This window comes from Anastrepha obliqua, unplaced genomic scaffold (assembly GCF_027943255.1).
Source record: "Anastrepha obliqua isolate idAnaObli1 unplaced genomic scaffold, idAnaObli1_1.0 ptg000023l, whole genome shotgun sequence".
Taxonomy (NCBI): Eukaryota; Metazoa; Arthropoda; class Insecta; order Diptera; family Tephritidae; genus Anastrepha; species Anastrepha obliqua.
In genome coordinates, this window is record NW_026562184.1 from 1,208,499 (window position 1) to 1,226,069 (window position 17,571).

The window sequence follows — 17,571 nt, forward strand, 5'->3', positions numbered from 1 at the left end:
TTACTGGGCTCAATCCTTTGAAAAGTCCTATATGATATGGTACAGTGACTTTCAATGCCGAAAAAAGTGCAACTAATTGGATACGCAGACGGCATTGCGTTGTCAATAGTTGCCAACACAATTCCTCCGATTCAGAGCATCTGCAGCGAGGCAGCAACAAAGGTCAAAAGTTGGCTATAGGCAGTTAAGCTTCAGCGACGACTGTTGCCAACACAATTCCTCCGACTCAGAGCATCTGCAGCGAGGCAGCAGCAAAGGTCAAAAGATGGCTATCGGCGGCTAAACTTCAGCTAGCAGGATAAAAACGGAAGTAGTACTTATCACCAGCAATAAACAGTTAGACAGTGATGGGTATAACGTCATAACTTAGATATCTGGGCGTTATAATACGTTGCTCAATACCAGCGGCACCGTCAGAACTAGGAAGGACATCTCCAATCCGTTTGTTACCAAACGAGGTTTTAGGCAGGGTGACTCGGTGTCATGTAACTTATTTTACCTGATGCTCGAAAATATCGTGCTAGCCGCAGGATTTAATCGCTCTGGCACAAGAGCGTCCGATACTGACATCATCGGTCTTAACAACCGCGCTGTTAGTTCTGCCTTTTCCAAACTGAATAAAGAAGCAAAGCGAATGAGATAAAGAGAGAAAGATAAAACGAAGTACCTCCTTAAATCAAACAAACAGTTGGCGCACTCTCGTATCGGCACTCACGTCGCTGATAACAATCATGATTTCTTGGTTGGAAAATACTTAGTTTATCTGGGAACAAGCATTAACGCCGATAACATTCTCAGCCTTGAAATCAAATGAAGAATCTCTCTTGCACACAAGTGCTATTTTGGACTAAGTGGGCAACTGAGTAGTAAATTCCCCTATCTACGAACAAAACTAAAACTCTACAAGACTCTCATCATGTCCGTTCTATCGTATGGTGCAGAAGCTTGGACGATGAGAATATCCGATGAGACGTCCCTTAGAGTGAGAGAGAAAGATTCTGCGGAAAATTTTTGGACCTTTGCACATTAGTGACGGCGAGTATCGCAGGCCATGGAACAATGATCTGTACGAGCTTTACAAATAAAGATCCAGCGGTTTCGTTGGATCGCTGGATCTGCCGTCCGGATGGATTCAAACAATGCGGCTCTGAAAGTTGGTTGGCCTCCTCTGAATTGAAAAGGTCAGATGGAGAAGCACTTAGCTTCACTTGGTGTGTCCAACTGGCGCCGGTTAGCACGAGAAAGAACCGACTGGCGCGCTTTGTTAAATCCCTTCAAAATCGGTCAAGCGGTTATTGTGCCAATCAAGAAGAAGCTTTTATGCTTTGTAAAAAAATGCATGGAAAATGCATTGTATGAAAATATGTGTTTACTTCTACTTAAGAAGTTACTATCTTGAAACCTCTGAAGCCGGTTTTCTCAACATTATGATTTTTAGGATTACGCCACCCTTGGTGAAAATGAGCGATATGAATATATATAATTTAACCAATTAAATTATGACAATTAAAGTTTTCGTACAAATACATATTTTAGTGAACTTCTGCACACATACTATATAAACTAAAAGCAGCTGAACACTGTGCACCATCATTGGTGCTTTCACATTTGCCTGGTGTGAGTACAACAGTTTCGGAAAAGAAATCCGAACCCAACGAGTATGCTAAAATAAAAATAAATGGGAAATTATTGCGGAATAAAAAACTTTACCAATGTTTGACTTTTTAATGGTAATACAGACTTTGGCAAACTGTGTGATGAGACACATCTTCACCTAAACGGATTGGTTGCTTGTTTGTTTGTTAATCACCAGTCGTCTTCGTCTAGCTCATCTAAAGGTAGGCCAAGGAAACATGCTGTTTCGAAGGGTTCGGTTAAGAGGGAGAGGGGTATTAGATCAGTCGGTTTCAGAGGGCATGTGAAAAGGTGTTTAGTGTCGTGTGGGGTGCCTTCACATGCCAGATATATGTTTGGTATGTCGGGGTCGATTCTGGATAAGAAGGAGTTTAACCTCCTACAGTATCCAGAACGCAATTGTGCCAGTGTTACACGTTTCTCACGAAGAAGCTGGAGCTCTTCATCTGGTATAGGTGGTGGTTGGAGTCCGACTACGGCATTCACAGGACAGGAGCTTAAGAAGGTGTTGGCGGTCTCCTGGTGAATGTCGTTTATTGACTGTATAAACACTGTCTGTACCAGTAAATTTCTGTCAGTTTTGTCCTGGATTTCGTCGGGGTAGTTTAAGAGGTGTGTCCTGACGTGCCTGGGAGGCGGCTCAGACTCAAGCAGGTGTCTGCAGGGGTAAATCCTGCGGTAACATCCTAGCAGAAACTGCTTGCTGAGCAGTTTGTTGTGCTCCATAACTGGGAGCATTTGTGCCTCGTTGTGAAGGTGTTGAACCATGGACATCAGGAGGCAACCGGTCGCTGTCCGAATGGCAGTATTTTGGCATGTCTGTAGCTTTATCCGTTGCGTGTTACCAGTTCCAGGCGACCAGACTGGCGCAGCATAGTTCAGAACCGGCCGACCTTAAATGCCGATAACAACAGTTTTTTGTCTTTACTCCAAGTGCTACCGGCAATCGTTTTGAGGACCTTGTTGCGATTTTGGACTTTAGTGGCAATTGCGGTTGTGTGCGCTGAGAAGGAGAGCAAACGGTCGAAGGTTACACTCAAAATTTAGGGGTTGTTTACCGTCGGACTTTGTGTGTCGTCGACTTTTACCTCAAGGGTCAGTTTGACCTCCTTCGTCCAGGTGGTAAAGAAGGTCGCCGCGGACTTAGTGGGGGAAAGTTGGAGATTCCTCGCAGTGAAAAAGCGAGAAAGGTCGGTGAGGTAGTTGTTCACTTTGGAACACAGGCCATCGATGTCATTGCCCGACGCCATTATCGTACAGTCGTCAGCGTATGAGACCAGGGAGACTCCCTCTGGTGGTTGGGGGAGCTTCGAGATGTAGAAGTTGAACAATAAAGGAAAAAGGACAACAACCTGCGGTACACCTTGCTTAATCTTCCTCTGCTTTGATGTTTGATCTCGAAAAATCAATGACGAGTGACGACCGCTGAGGTAGTTTGCGTACCAGCTCTTCAGCCCTGCCGGGAATGTCGACTGATAAATATCATCTAGTAGGATAGCTGACTGTGTCTAAAGCCTTATTCAGGTCCAGCGCCACAAGGACAGTCCTCTCGCAGGGACGGCTTTGGTTAAGCCCGCGGTTTATCTGCGGAAACCGTGCGGATGTGGGGCTGGGGTCTGGTGTTTCGTGAAGAGTAGGAGTAGAAGGGCTTCAAGTATATTCACTACTGGGGAAAGGAGAGTTATCGGAAGATAAGATTCCCCTTGGTTGGCGGGTTTCCCTGCTTTCCACTTGCCAGTGATGATGAGAGTGGCCAAGGACAGATTGAAAACCCTTCTGAGAAATCCTACTCCCAATGGCCCCATGTGCTTCAGCATCAGCTCGTTTAGTCCGTCAGGGCCAATGGCTTTTGATGTTTTAGATTTATTGATGGCCCCCTGAGCCTCATCACCGGAGAAAGCTAGTGGCGCACTGTCGTTCGTCAGTTTGTGCAGCCTTCTGGTAGCACGACGCTAGGTTTTGTCGGCCGGAGGATGCAGTATAAAAAGTCGGTTAAAGTAGCTCGCGCATCTCTTCTGGTCCGACGAAATGCAACCGTTAAAGGTGATAGCCACCTTGTCGTTGTGCTTCGTCGGGTTCGACAGGGAACTAACGGTGGACCAGAGCTTACTAACCCCAGAGGTGAGGTTACAGGTCTTTAAGTGCTCAACCCATTTGTTCCGCTTATGTTGATCTACCAGTTGCTGGATCTCCAAATTGGGATCCCTTATACGGGGATCCCCGGGATCGACCTGGCGTAGGTGGTCACGCTCGTTTGCCAAGCTGGCTGCTTCGGCTGGGAAATGAGGACGAATGTCCTTGAACCTTCCAGCAGGAATGAAGCGAGCACCTTGCTGAATGCGCATTCGCCTGCGCACACATCAGTGAGGATGGGAAGAGCGGCGAAGGTGTCTTCAGTGAATTCCGTGAAGGCGGCTCAATTTGGTTTTTTGAAGTTAAAATAGGACCAGTGGTTCGCAGAAACGAAGTCGGCAGGTCTCTAAACCAAGACGATGATGGGCAAGTGGTCTGATGCAAGCGATAGCATAGGTCGCCACGTTATGCTATTTATCATACCCGCGCTAGCTATTGTTAGATCAGGCGAGCTGCTGCAATTTCCCAATACCCTGGTGTGGGCGTCGTCATTCACAGTGCTGAATGTTGAATCATCTATTTGCTCTGTCAATTGCTATCCCCTACGATCATTTGGCAGGCTTGAATGCCAAAGATCGTGATGCGCATTGAAGTCACCTACAACCAATCGGTTTTCACCTCTGATAACCGCACCTATATCAGGGTGATATCCTGCCGGGCAGCAGGGGACATGGGGTATGTAAAAATTATATATTTCGAGCTCGGAATCGCCTTTCCGGACAGCTATGCCTTGACATTCTAAGGTGATGTCCCTGCGGTCGATGCCTTCATCAATGAGATACTGCACTGTGTGGTGGACTATAAAAGCTTGCCCACCACCATTGTCTCGCTCGCGATCGTGTCTGTGCATGTTATAGGCATCCCTGGTGATCAAAGAGGACCTAGCGTGCAGCTTGATTTCCTGGCCTCAGCTATTGTGATACTGTGTCGACTCATGAATTCAACTATCTCGTCGACCTTGCTCGTGAGTCCGTTGTAGTTGAATTGAAGAAGCTTGAAACTTCTTGGTAACGTCGTAGTAGCTCGGGGGATGAGGGACGCGTGGGGTTGCCTACGTTGGGCCAGCTGTAGTTGTTGCGGCCTGATGATGGTGGGCGGCCGCGCCACGGGGGGCGGTTGCAGGTGCAGAGCTCTGCAGCAGGGGGCAACATAGTCAGTTGTCCACTCACGGGTGGTGCGCAGGCCGGAACAGCTTCGAAAATGGCACCAGCCATTGCAAGAATTGCATTTGACTGATACCAGATTCCGAGGTATTCCGGTCTGACACACGGAACAGACCGTGCGGGGGACCAAGAGCTGCTGGTTTGTCCCCGCACTGGGGTTGGAGCAGGAGGGAAGGGGATGGGCTACGTCGGGGGAGTTGTGTTGCTCCGATAGGCTCCTTACCGTGGAGGTGGGGGTTCTGGTGGCAGTTGGTGGTGCCGGCCTATCAGGGGGAGTAGTAGCCGGGTAGGCATCAGACGCCTGATGGCGGGAGCAACACGAGGCCACATACCGTATGCACCACTCCCTATGGGTCTTAAGGTCTGAACAGGTCTTAAGGTGGCTCCAACCGTTGCACTTATTGCACCTAACCGAGGTGGAGTTCGCGTGGAACCGTTAATGGCAGACGCAGCAATAGAATACTTCTGGCCCAGGGTTGGATTCGATTCCAGCCATGAGGAGAAGCATTTGGAGAAAGGGTGCTGCAAGAAGTTGCTCCTGTGACGTAGGGGGCTAGTTTACTCGGGCGGCAGCCCTTAGTCGGGAAAAACCCGAGTCATTCCGGTACTGTAGAACCGGCTGCCATGGGAATGATTGGTTGCTATTTTTTTATGCTTGCGGGGTAATTAGACTGTACTTCTTGGAAAATGATGCTGGTAAAGATGTTACAATGAACAGTGAATGTTATCACGACATAATAACAAACTTGATTAGGTGAAATGGGCTTGGATACTATGTGCTTTTAACAAGATGGCGTCACTTTCCAAACACTGCGTGAAAACATGGCCCAGTTACGAACAAAGTTCCAAGGACGCATTATCTCGCGTGGTCAAATGACCGCCGAGATCTAATGATTTAACACCATTGGACCTCTTTCAATGGAGCTACGTGAAAATTAATAAAAATAATTAATTCCCTGACTAAGTTCATTTCTTGTATAAAATACCGTATGCCCGTACCAAAAAAAACATAGCGTCGTTTGTATATACCAATAAAACACCGATTATTGGTGAAAAAGATAGTATTTGTTCGCTAGAAAACAATTTTATGCCGTCCGAAAATCGCTGAACCATAAGTATATTAAAAAGTAAACTCGATTGTTTTGTGTACAATTTCTGTTTATAAAGGTTGCCAAAAAAGTCTTGCGGTATTTCCGCAAGCTTGTCTTTGCAAGCGCGTAGTTCTAGTTTATTCGTCGCATCGGTTCACGCTAGAGCTTTTTGGAACACGTGTTTGATTAATTGTTGTTTGCTTTTAGTCGTTCGTGAGTTATAGCGTCGCAAACATAGAGCAAAATAAAGAGAAAATACGGCATATTTTACAGTACTACTACGATAAAGGCAAAAATGCATCTCATGCTGCCAATAAAATTTGTGCAGTTTATGGACCCAATACAGTTTCCATTTCCAGCGCACAACGATGGTTTCAACGTTTTCGTTCTGGTGCAGAGGTGATCGAAGATGCGCCACGGTCCGGAAGGCCTGTCGGTGAAAATTGCGATAAAATCGCTGAATTGATTGAAAGAGACCGGCATAGTAGCAGCCGTAGCATCGGCCAAGAGCTGGGCATGAGTCACCAAACCGTTATAAACCATTTGAAGAAGCTTGGATTCAAAAAGAAGCTCGATGTATGGGTGCCACACGACTTGACGCAAAAAAACATTTTTGCCCGTATGGATGCATGCGAATCGCTTCTGAATCGCAACAAAATCGACCCGTTTTTGAAGCGGATGGTGACTGGCAATGAAAAGTGGGTCACTTACGACAACGTGAAGCGCAAACGGTCGTGGCCGAAAAGCGGTGAAGCTGCCCAGACGGTGGCCAAGCCTGGATTGACGGCCAGGAAGGTTCTTCTGTGTGTTTGGTGGGATTGACAGGGAATCATCCACTATGAGCTGCTCCCCTATGGCCAAACGCTCAATTCGGACCTGCACTGCCAACAACTGGACCGCTTGAATGCAGCACTCATGCAGAAGAGGCCATCTTTGATCAACAGAGGCCGAATTGTCTCCCATCAGGACACCGCCAGACCACACACATCTTTGGTGACGCGCCAGAAGCTCCGGGAGCTCGGATCGGAGGTTCTTTTGCATCCACCGTATAGTCCGGATCTCGCACCAAGTGATTACCACCTATTTCTGTCCATGGCGAACGAGCTTGGTAGTCGGAAGTTGTCCACAAGAGAGTCCTGTGAAAACTGGCTCTCCGAGTTTTTTGACAATAGGAAAGCGAGCTTTTATAAGAGGGGCATTATGAAGTTAGCATCTCGTTGGGAACTCGACATCGAACAAAACGGCGCATTTTTGACTTACATCGCATTATTATAACCAATTTTATGAACAATTGAAAATTCAATAAAAATACCGCAAGACTTTTTTCACAACCTATATGATAACTACTAAGTTGTTAAGTAATACTTTTGCATTGATAATTTTATTTGTTTTTATTAAACTTTACTGATCAAATTTCAAGTTACAAAGCGTTTTTCAATAGGTGCGCTTCAACTTTTTTCCGATAGGGAGGGCGAACGACGCAATACTTTTTATTTTTCGGTTGTCATTTGTAAACTTCATTAGTATACATTTCATCATGGAACGCTACACACTTGAGCAACGATTGCAAATCGTGCAAATTTTTTATGAAAATAATCGCTCTGTTGCTGCTGCTTTAAGAGCATTACGGCCAAAAAATCATCTTCAGTGATGAAGCTCACTTTTGGCTCAATGGCTTTGTCAACAAGCTAAATATGCGTTACTGCAATCCACACGTGATTCATGAGGCACCGTTGCATCCCGAAAAAATCACTGTTTGGTGCGGTTTACATGCCGGCGGTGTAATTGGCCTATATTTTTTCGTTGACGAGAACGATCGCCACGTTACTGTGAATGGAAATCGATACCGCGACATGATAAACGATTATTTTTGGCCGCAATTGAATGGTATGGACTTAGTAGACGACATGTGGTTTCAACAGGACGGGGCCACAAGCCACACAGCACACGCTACAATTGATTTGTTGAAGAGTAAGTTCGATGAGCGCATTATTTCCAGAAATGGACCGGTCGAATGGCCGCCGCGCTCGTGTGATTTGACGCCTCTAGACTATTTTCTTTGGGGTTATGTGAAGTCATTGGTCTACAGTAACAAGCCGGCGACGATTTGTGAACTCAGAGCCAATATTGAACGCGAAATTGCTGGAATTTCGGCCGATTTATGCAAAAGAGTGGTCGAAAATTGGGTTCAACGATTGGACTTCGTAAAACGTGCACGCGGTGGTCATGCAAAAGAAATCGAATTTCATGCTTAAATCTATATGTTCAAACTCGATAATAAAAAAAAAAATTAGTTAAAAAAGTCAAACCGTTTGCGTTTTATTCAAAAAAATAGTTCAAGCGCTCTTACTGAAAAACGCTTTACTATGTGCCCAGTTCCTTTTTAGGTGATCGATATTTTTCAGGATTTTTCATTACGAGGTTATTGTTTTTGTTTTTGTGAGTGATGAAATGTGTGACTAAATAATAAAATTCTTGTTATTAAAGGCCAAGTGTGCTTTTAGTGTTTCCATAACTGCTTTTCTTTTCCAATGTGGGGCTACTGCCTATTCTAAGACCGGCTATGCCTTCTCCTACAAAATACACATGGCTCTATTTACTCTTTAGAAAGCAGTTTGTTTGCGTCGTTACCAATTTGCTGCACTGACGGTATAAAAATCATTATTCAAATTATACATCTAATAGCTTTTCGTTGTCGATAAGACCATACATATACATATGTATTTCATTATGATATTTCTGATAGATTTGAAAATATTTTAATGGACGTTTCAAAAGAAATACTAGCCTTACAGTTTTTTTGTTTTGGCTCATTTAAATCATTCCATTGAAGGTATATACATTTTACATGATTTCCGCCCAACCACAACTATTATACTATTTATTTATTGTATTAATAGCTTACATTTACATTTCTAACTAATATTGAATTTCATATTCGGACATCTTGCCTTCTTTTAATATTATATCATCTGTGAATATCGAGACTCACCCTTGCCCTTTTAACATTTATTACCAGAATATGTGTGGGTTTACAACTAAACCTTAGACTTTGTACAAATTAAGTTTATAATTGAACTCTGATGTTTTTTTTAAACTTTGTTCAAAGCTGATTTTTTGACGATAAATATCTACAACGTCTATTGGAAGGGTCGGGAAGCGTTCACAACTGGACTAGCTCGATGTGGTAGTCCTTGTATTGCTATACAACGAAAATATCGTTATTTGCTTCTTTTGTTGCAAAATGGAGATTCGCTATAGGATCAATTACCTATATGTAAAACTGATCGGTTATTCGCCATTTATAATTAGCGTTATACTTATACATATTCTTCTCCACTTATAATTAGCGTAATACTTATACATATTCCGCCAGGCAGCACAGATACTGCATAAGGCGCATACCTCGTAGATTTAGTATTTAAACCATTAAACTGCAACTTTTATATTTTAGGTGATTTTAACCTAAGTAACATAGTCCGGGCACCGGTGGATGACAGTTTAGCTTTGTATTCTAAAAATTTTAATAGTTTTTCAGAAATATATGTTGTAGAAAATGTATTATATTTGCGCCTCTCACAGATTAACAAATTTTAAAATAAACTTGTTAAGATCCTAGACCTACTATTTACAAGTGATAACATGAATTTTTCTCTTGGGGAATGTCTCGACCCACTTTCGCACTCTAGTCTACGTCATGTTCCTATCGTTCTGCAATTGGAGTTTCATGAATTTAAAAGCATTAATTTTGATACTCATTTTAAAAATTACCCTTTTAGGAACTGCGATTTTAATGATATAAATTATTAATTAAAAGAAGCTTAAAAATTTAATAGTTTTTTAAAACACATATTTAAATTGACAAAAACGTATTTTCAAAATGAAAGTAAGTCAGTATGTTTAAATCCCAGAGCAATACCCTCCATACAAAATATGTTACGAAATTTGACTCTGGCATGTAATTGAACCCTAAATCTTTTAAGTGTTACGTCAAATCGAAGAACTCGTGTTTAAGCATTCCCTCGCATGCAATCAAACCTATGCTCATTTTGCTTCAGAAACCGCTAATCTCTTTCCTAAATTTTTCAGCTCGAGCATTGCGCCAAATATGAACCTGAGTGAAGACATTGTTTCTCCTGTCGATTCCTCTATAAATTTTATAGAGCTCGTTTTACTTGGGAGGTAACTGTAACAAATCTCGCGGTTTTTTCTGAATTTTTTGTTTCTGCCTTTATTAATTAAGCTCAAGTCAATACCATCTAAACTGATTTTGACAATTGACTTTTAACAAAGTAACTCACTCACTCTTATTATCTAAACGAGCTGATCTTGGCTTTCATTCTCGCTTTTCGTCTTGAGTGAAGTCATACTTGGCGGAATGCCGTTATGCTTTTTGTCTTTTTTTTTTTGAATACAGTTATTTATTGCAATCTGGTTTTTAACATTCAGCAATACTTGTACTTAAAATTAAAACATTATACGAAGTCTGTTAATAAAATAAGGTGAATTTTCAAATTTCGCGGGCTACGTACATTCGATTTCTATTATTATTTTGTTTATGTTTGTACACACGCCTCGAAGATATGCTGACGGTTTTAGCAATATAGCACGTTTAGTTTGTTTGTGAGAGGATAAATAAGACAAGAGTTTTGCACACCACTCTCCACTTATTATGGTAGTGGGGCAACCATTTCTTATTAGCATAAAAATCCGTTGTTGACTTTCTCTTCAGTTCTCTTCAGGAGATGGGATTGAGAGTTATTTCTGCAACCAAAGGGTTTGGCAAGCTTTTTTATTTCTTCAGCTATTGTAGTAAATTTGAGATCACGATGGATTTGGGCATTTGTGATATAATATGGTGCGTTTGTAATCATTCTAAGTGTGGTTCGATTGGAATCTTTGAAGTATTTCGATGTTAGAATTGGCTGCAGTGCCCCAAAGCTGTTTGCTGTAGGGGCATATCGGTTTTAATATGGCTGTGTAGAGTGTGAGCTTTTGAGAGAAACATAAGAATTTCGATTAAGTAACCAGTATAGATTTTACAGTTCGATTTAAGGTGCCTTACATTTAGTGAAGATATGTGCTTTCAATGTATGTAAGCTTGCTGTCGAGGTGCATACCAATATATTTAGTAACGTTAATATGGGACATAATTACTTTATTGAGTTTCACGGCAGAGCAAGGACTTCAATTGAGTGTAAAAATTACTTGAACTGATTTTATCTCATTGGATTTTATTCTCCAATCATATAACCATTGAGTCAAAATAAAAAGTATTTTTGGAGTTTAAGTGAAGTCTTGTTCGGGTTAGAGTCAATTGCGACAACAGCGGTGTTATCTGCAGCAGTTCAGACGATAGTTTTCTCAGTGCCTGGTAAATCGTGGGTGTAGAGTAAGGGTCCATTATATTTCCCTGGGGTACACCAGCGAAATTTTCACAGAGTTCAGAATGTTCTTAACAAAGAAATGTCGGTCTTCGAGGAAGGACTTGATGAAAGTGTAATAATTTTTTGTAGAGCGTCTTTGATTTCGCATATAAATCCGTCATGCCAAACGCAGTCAAAGGTTTTGGACATGTGGAAAAATGCGTCGAGGAATACTTCTTATGCTTAAAAGCTTTGTGGAAATTATTTACGAGTATCTGTGCCTGTTCGATGGTACCGTGTATCTTTCTGAAGTCGAAGTAAAGATTTAGATTTAATTTTCGGCAGTTCTCATGCTATTCCTTCTATGAACGCCTGGAACGGAAGACTGATCGACTTCGGAAAGCTGCAATCACAACAAACAGCCAGCAGATTCGCCACTCGACTCTCACTCCTGCTCTCTGTGAGTACTGCCCAACAAACCGGTATGCACGAGCAATGCAGCAACATTTCTCGTTCTCTACGTACCGCCGCCGAAAAAGACATCGGATTTCGGCGAGGCCAAAAACAATTGGTACGACGATGAATGTCATGCTGCTGCACAAAGACAACACCTGGCTATAGAACCACGCTGTGATCGGGCGCAACGTGAGCCATATAGGACCGCTACAGGGAGCTGAAAAAGGAAGAAAGGCCTATTATTAATATGAAGAAACGAGAGGTCGAAATACGTAAGTACGAGGAGCTTGAGATGCTGACCAACAGAAAAAACGCCCGTAAATTTTACCAGAAAGTTCGGTGGCTTATACAAGGGGGTTTTTCTGTAAGAACAAAAACGGTGATATGGTGACGGATATCCAGATACTTCTCAAAACTGCTAAGTAGTGACCACTGCGTATGTCATACCTGAATCGTTGCCGACGGGACTGTCATTCCGCTACCCAACCAAAGCCAGTTAATATGGTAGCATTGTATATGTACGTAAGGAAAGGGATTACTTTGTCTGTCAGTTGTTCAAGTACTTCTTCTGTTCGGAAATCATATGCGGGAACTTTCTCTGTTTTAAGCCTTTTTATTGCTGCTTTTACTTCTTCCTTCGAAAATTTGTTTATCGGCGGATCCATTTTGTGAATGAGTATCTTTGACTTTTTGAGCATTGCTTAGCGAGGGTTTAATTTCATGTAGTGTAAAAACTCGGGATAAGTGCCGAGCAAATATGTGAGCTTTTTGAAGGTCTGATTTATCCGATTTATTGTTTTTTCCATTTTAATGGCTGTTTGTGTTAATGCTGGCTTTTTAGACTTTTGGCAGCTTTCCAAATTGAGTAGTCAGTGTTAGGGGTTACATCGAAGTTACTGAGGAAGTCTGGAGTTGTGTGTTATGTAAATTCTTGAGAATATCTTTTAGCTCTTCGGGGAGTGAGTTTAATGTTCTTTTGTCTTCAGGACGTCTATTTTTTTGCCATGTTTTCTTGCCTGTTGCATTTCTTCTAATTTATCTTTAACCACCAGAGATACTTGTGTGTGTTGTAGCTTGGTGAGGGAAGGTGTTGTGTTCCATGCCGCATGGTAAAGTCAATTATTAAAACCCTCGACGGAATTTATAATATATTCATTGCGCTTGATGGGGTGCTTAAGGTTAATTGTTGAAATCAATTTCGAAAGTAAAACCAATCGGTCTTATTATTCTGAAGAATGCAGTGGGAAAATGAGTTAACTGAACAGAGGATAGTTCATAACATGAATTGTAGGCTATTTCACTAGCTGGAATTCCTTTCGCAAGCAAAAGTCGATGAAATCGGGTATTTTATTTATGCCAGTTAGCCAATATGTTGGCGAGCCTGAGGAGGCCGTGATGAGGTTCAACTTGGTTATAGCTGCTAATAGTTGGTGACCTTTTGGGGTAGAGAGTCCGAATTCCCATTGAGTGTATTTTGCATTGCACTTATTATACTAAGAACCTGTTTCCAAGAGTTTTGAAGAATTTTTCATACTCTTCTGCCTTGATAGAATGGTTGGGTAAGCTGTATGCTTATGAGATTGTATGTGGGCTTTTCGAGTTTTGCACAACAATACTTGTGGCTTGAATAACTTCTGTACAGTATGAATTTCAGCCGTAGTGTTTAATCTGGGTTTATTGAAAGTAGTAGACGCAGTATGGGCTTTTTTTTAGCTGATAAAGCTTGTAATTTGGAGTTCGAAAATAGCTATAAAATGAGTTTCGAATATTAGGAGAATATTTATGTCGTGACATTTGAGTAGCGTTTTGTTTTAAGGGCCTAGTATGGGTTTTTCAGAGCCTATTGGCATTCTAAAGAAGAATATTCATGGGACTAAAGGGTTCAATTTTTGTGTCGTGAGAGTAACGAGCAGATTCATCATTGAAGGGACTTGTTGCAAGACTTGTCTGAGAAGCGTCATCAATTCTCGTATATTACTTGCTGTGTGTTCAAGTGTTGTTTCTTTGGGATGGGGCGCTAGGAGACACTTGTATTTGGTGGCTTTTTCAAGTTTTTGTACACCATGCAGACTGAAAAATTGGCTGCGTGATTTCCTACGCACAGGACCCATTTACGTCGTCAATTTTGTTTTTATGCGAGCAGTCTGAAGATAAGTGGGCTTCAGCGCATTTGATACAAACTGGTTTTCTGTGACAGTAGGTTTTAGTGTGGCCATACTCCTTACATTTAGCGCATTATGGAATTTCGCGTTTCGAGAGTGGGGGTTCAAAGACAATTATCGTGTTGGGCAAATATTTCACTTCATAAAGTTTTTTATTATTCCGGTTCGGCTTCAGCTCGACAATGAACATAGAGAGTGGTTTTTTCCTGTTTCTATGCTTAATATTATAGATGTTTTCGGCTGAGTGACCAAGCTCATTCAGCTCTTGTGAAACATATTCTGCTTTGGGCTTATCTGAGCTATTAAGTTGTCTCTTCTTTGACTCTGTAGATTGCCAATCATTACCTTGCACAGATTTACTGGTTGAGGGTAGGGGGAGGCATCCTTTTCTTGAGAAAGCAGAGGCAGCGATTTATGTAGCGGCAGAATATATTGTTGCACATTTACCTTCGAATTTTTTTAGGAAATTTGTGAATTTCAAATTGAGTCAAGGACTGAAATATTGGGTGCTCCAGGTGTTCGAAAAACTCTTTGGTCGGGCATCTGCTTCTTCTCTTGTCTTGTTGTAACATTTACTGCATTATTTATTGCAAAAAAAGAGAATTTGGGAGTAGTTTGTTGTCTTTGGTGTCGTTGTTTTTTTTTTTTTTTTTGGTTTCCACCGCCTCCGTTAGGCGGGGAGTTGCCAACAAACATTTTTTTAGTTTTTCGGAATATTTATTCAAAGTAATGTTTTAACATAAAATTATTTTTTGGCAACCCTCTTCAAATAGTTCAACAATTTTTTTTATTGTGTAAATTGCAATTTATGTTGTTTTACTGCGCAGTCGTAGAAAAGTTTTTAATTTTATTTTTAACTGGTTCTGAGCGACTGTGTTGAAGTTATATAACCGGGCTATGGGATAATTTGCACTTTTGTACACTTTTCACTGTGCTATCGTGTTATTCTTTGCACTATTTATTGTACATATATTTTGGGAAAACATTAGGGAAGTAAAATTTTCTCATCCGCACTTCACGAGAGTTGCCAACCGTTAAATTGTGTGAATGGTATTTGCTCGCGCTCTTTTATTGCTTCATCTGGTGTTCCGCAAGGTTTCACCATTGGACCTCTTTTATTTGCCATTTTTATTACAGTGCTTCAGGTGTTATAATATTTTTCGTTTTTATTAATGGCATACAACATTACTTCAGGTATTATAATACGAGATGTGTTAGAAAAGTATCGGACTTTGTTTTTTATTTCTAACACCTGACAAATTTGAAATACGGCCGCTTGCATAAGCGGACCTGTAACCTTTCTGCATATGTGTGAATTTTTTCCCGTCTGTCGCTAGCATCAGTTGCGTCAAGCAGTGTGATCGTAAGATGGTATTTAAAGCTCTCGTCGGGGTTTTTGAATACAAGTAAAATGACGGAACGATTGGAGGGAGCACCGTTAATGCATTAAATTTTGCCAGAAACTGGGCGATAGCCAGGTGGAAACCATTCAAAAGATTCGGTTGGCTTTCGGTGACGATGCTATAGGTATCACACAGATTAAGGAGTAGTTCAATCGGTTTAAAAACGGTCGCACATCGGCGGAGAGCGAGCCACGCTCTGGTCGGACATCAACATGCCGAAATGAGCATGTCATTGCCAAAGTGAACGCTGTGATGATGCGGGACCGTCGTGTGACTATCCGAGAAATTGCAGAGGAGATAGACATCAGCACTTTTTCGGCTCACTTCATTGTGACCGAAGACTTGGCCATGAAGAAAGTGGCGGCTAAATTTGTGCCGAAGCTGCTGACGGCGGGGCAAAAGAAACTTCGTGTTGAAGTCTCACAGGACATGCTTCATTCGATAAACAGTGATCCTGACTTCATGAACCCCATTATCACTGGTGATGAGTCCTGGTTGTACGGGTACGACCCGAAAACCAAAATGCAGTCGTCACAGTGGAAGCATTCCTCGTCACCAAGACGTATTCAAAAACCAACGAGAGCAGTAAATACCATGTTACGTTCACATTGCTTGAGAGCAACTGACGCTAGCGAGAGGCAGGAAAAAATGCACACATGTGCAGGAAGGTTACAGGTCTGCTTATGCAAGCGCGCGTAATTCAAATTTGTCAGGTGTTAGAAATACAAAACAAAGTAGGACACTTTTCTAACAGACCTCGTACTTTATTCATGACTTGCAGATATTTAAAACTGCCACGAGACTTTTGATTATATCAAACTTCAATCGAATCTTCATAATTTAACAGCTTGGTGTGATGGGAATCGCTTGCACCTAAATATTATAAAATGCTTTGATATTATTTTCAAAATCTCGATCTCCTATCAATACTAACTATTATATTATTGACTTTTAAATAGTCAATTTAATTGCCTTTCGCAAAGTTTTACTCTATGCTTGCATTCATTCTTCACCTAATCTCAGATTCCTCTGATCCACATTCACTTAAACTATGGTTTACATCATTGTTATAATCGAATTTCGAATATGCCGTCTTCATACGGAGACCGTATTATGTTTGTTATAAGGCGTTTTTCAATAGATGCGCTTCAACTTTTTTCCGATAGGGAGGGCGAACGACGCAATATTTTTTATTTTTCGCTTGTCATTTGTAAACTTCATTAGTATACATTTCATCATGGAACCCTACACACTGGAGCAACGATTGCAAATCGTACAAATTTTTTATGAAAATAATCGTTCTGTTGCTGCTGCTTTAAGAGCATTACGGCCAAAAAATCATCTTCAGTGATGAAGCTCACTTTTGGCTCAATGGCTTTGTCAACAAGCTAAATATGCGTTACTGGGCAGAAAGCAATCCACACGTGATTCATGAGGCACCGTTGCATCCCGAAAAAATCACTGTTTGGTGCGGTTTACATGCCGGCGGTGTAATTGGCCTATATTTTTTCGTTGACGAGAACGATCGCCACGTTACTGTGAATGGAAATCGATACCGCAACATGATAAACGATTATTTTTGGCCGCAATTGAATGGTATGAACTTAGACGACATGTGGTTTCAACAGGACGGGGCCACAAGCCACACAGCACACGCTACAATTGATTTGTTGAAGAGTAAGTTCGATGAGCGCATTATTTCCAGAAATGGACCGGTCGAATGGCCGCCGCGCTCGTATGATTTGACGCCTCTAGACTATTTTCTTTGGGGTTATGTGAAGTCATTGGTCTACAGTAACAAGCCGGCGACGATTTGTGAGCTCAGAGCCAATATTGAACGCGAAATTGCTGGAATTTCGGCCGATTTATGCAAAAGAGTGGTCGAAAATTGGGTTCAACGATTGGACTTCGTAAAACGTGCACGCGGTGGTCATGCAAAAGAAATTGAATTTCATACTTAAATGTATATGTTCAAACTCGATAATAAAAAAAAATTAGTTAAAAAGTCAAACCGTTTGTGTTTTATTCAAAAAAAAAGTTGAAGCGATCTTACTGAAAAACGCTTTATAAAATGGCTTGAGCGTGCTCAAAAAACTTTATGCGCTTTGCTCCTCGGTCGCTACGATTTTATGATCCCATACCTTCCTGTAACTCTAAGTGGA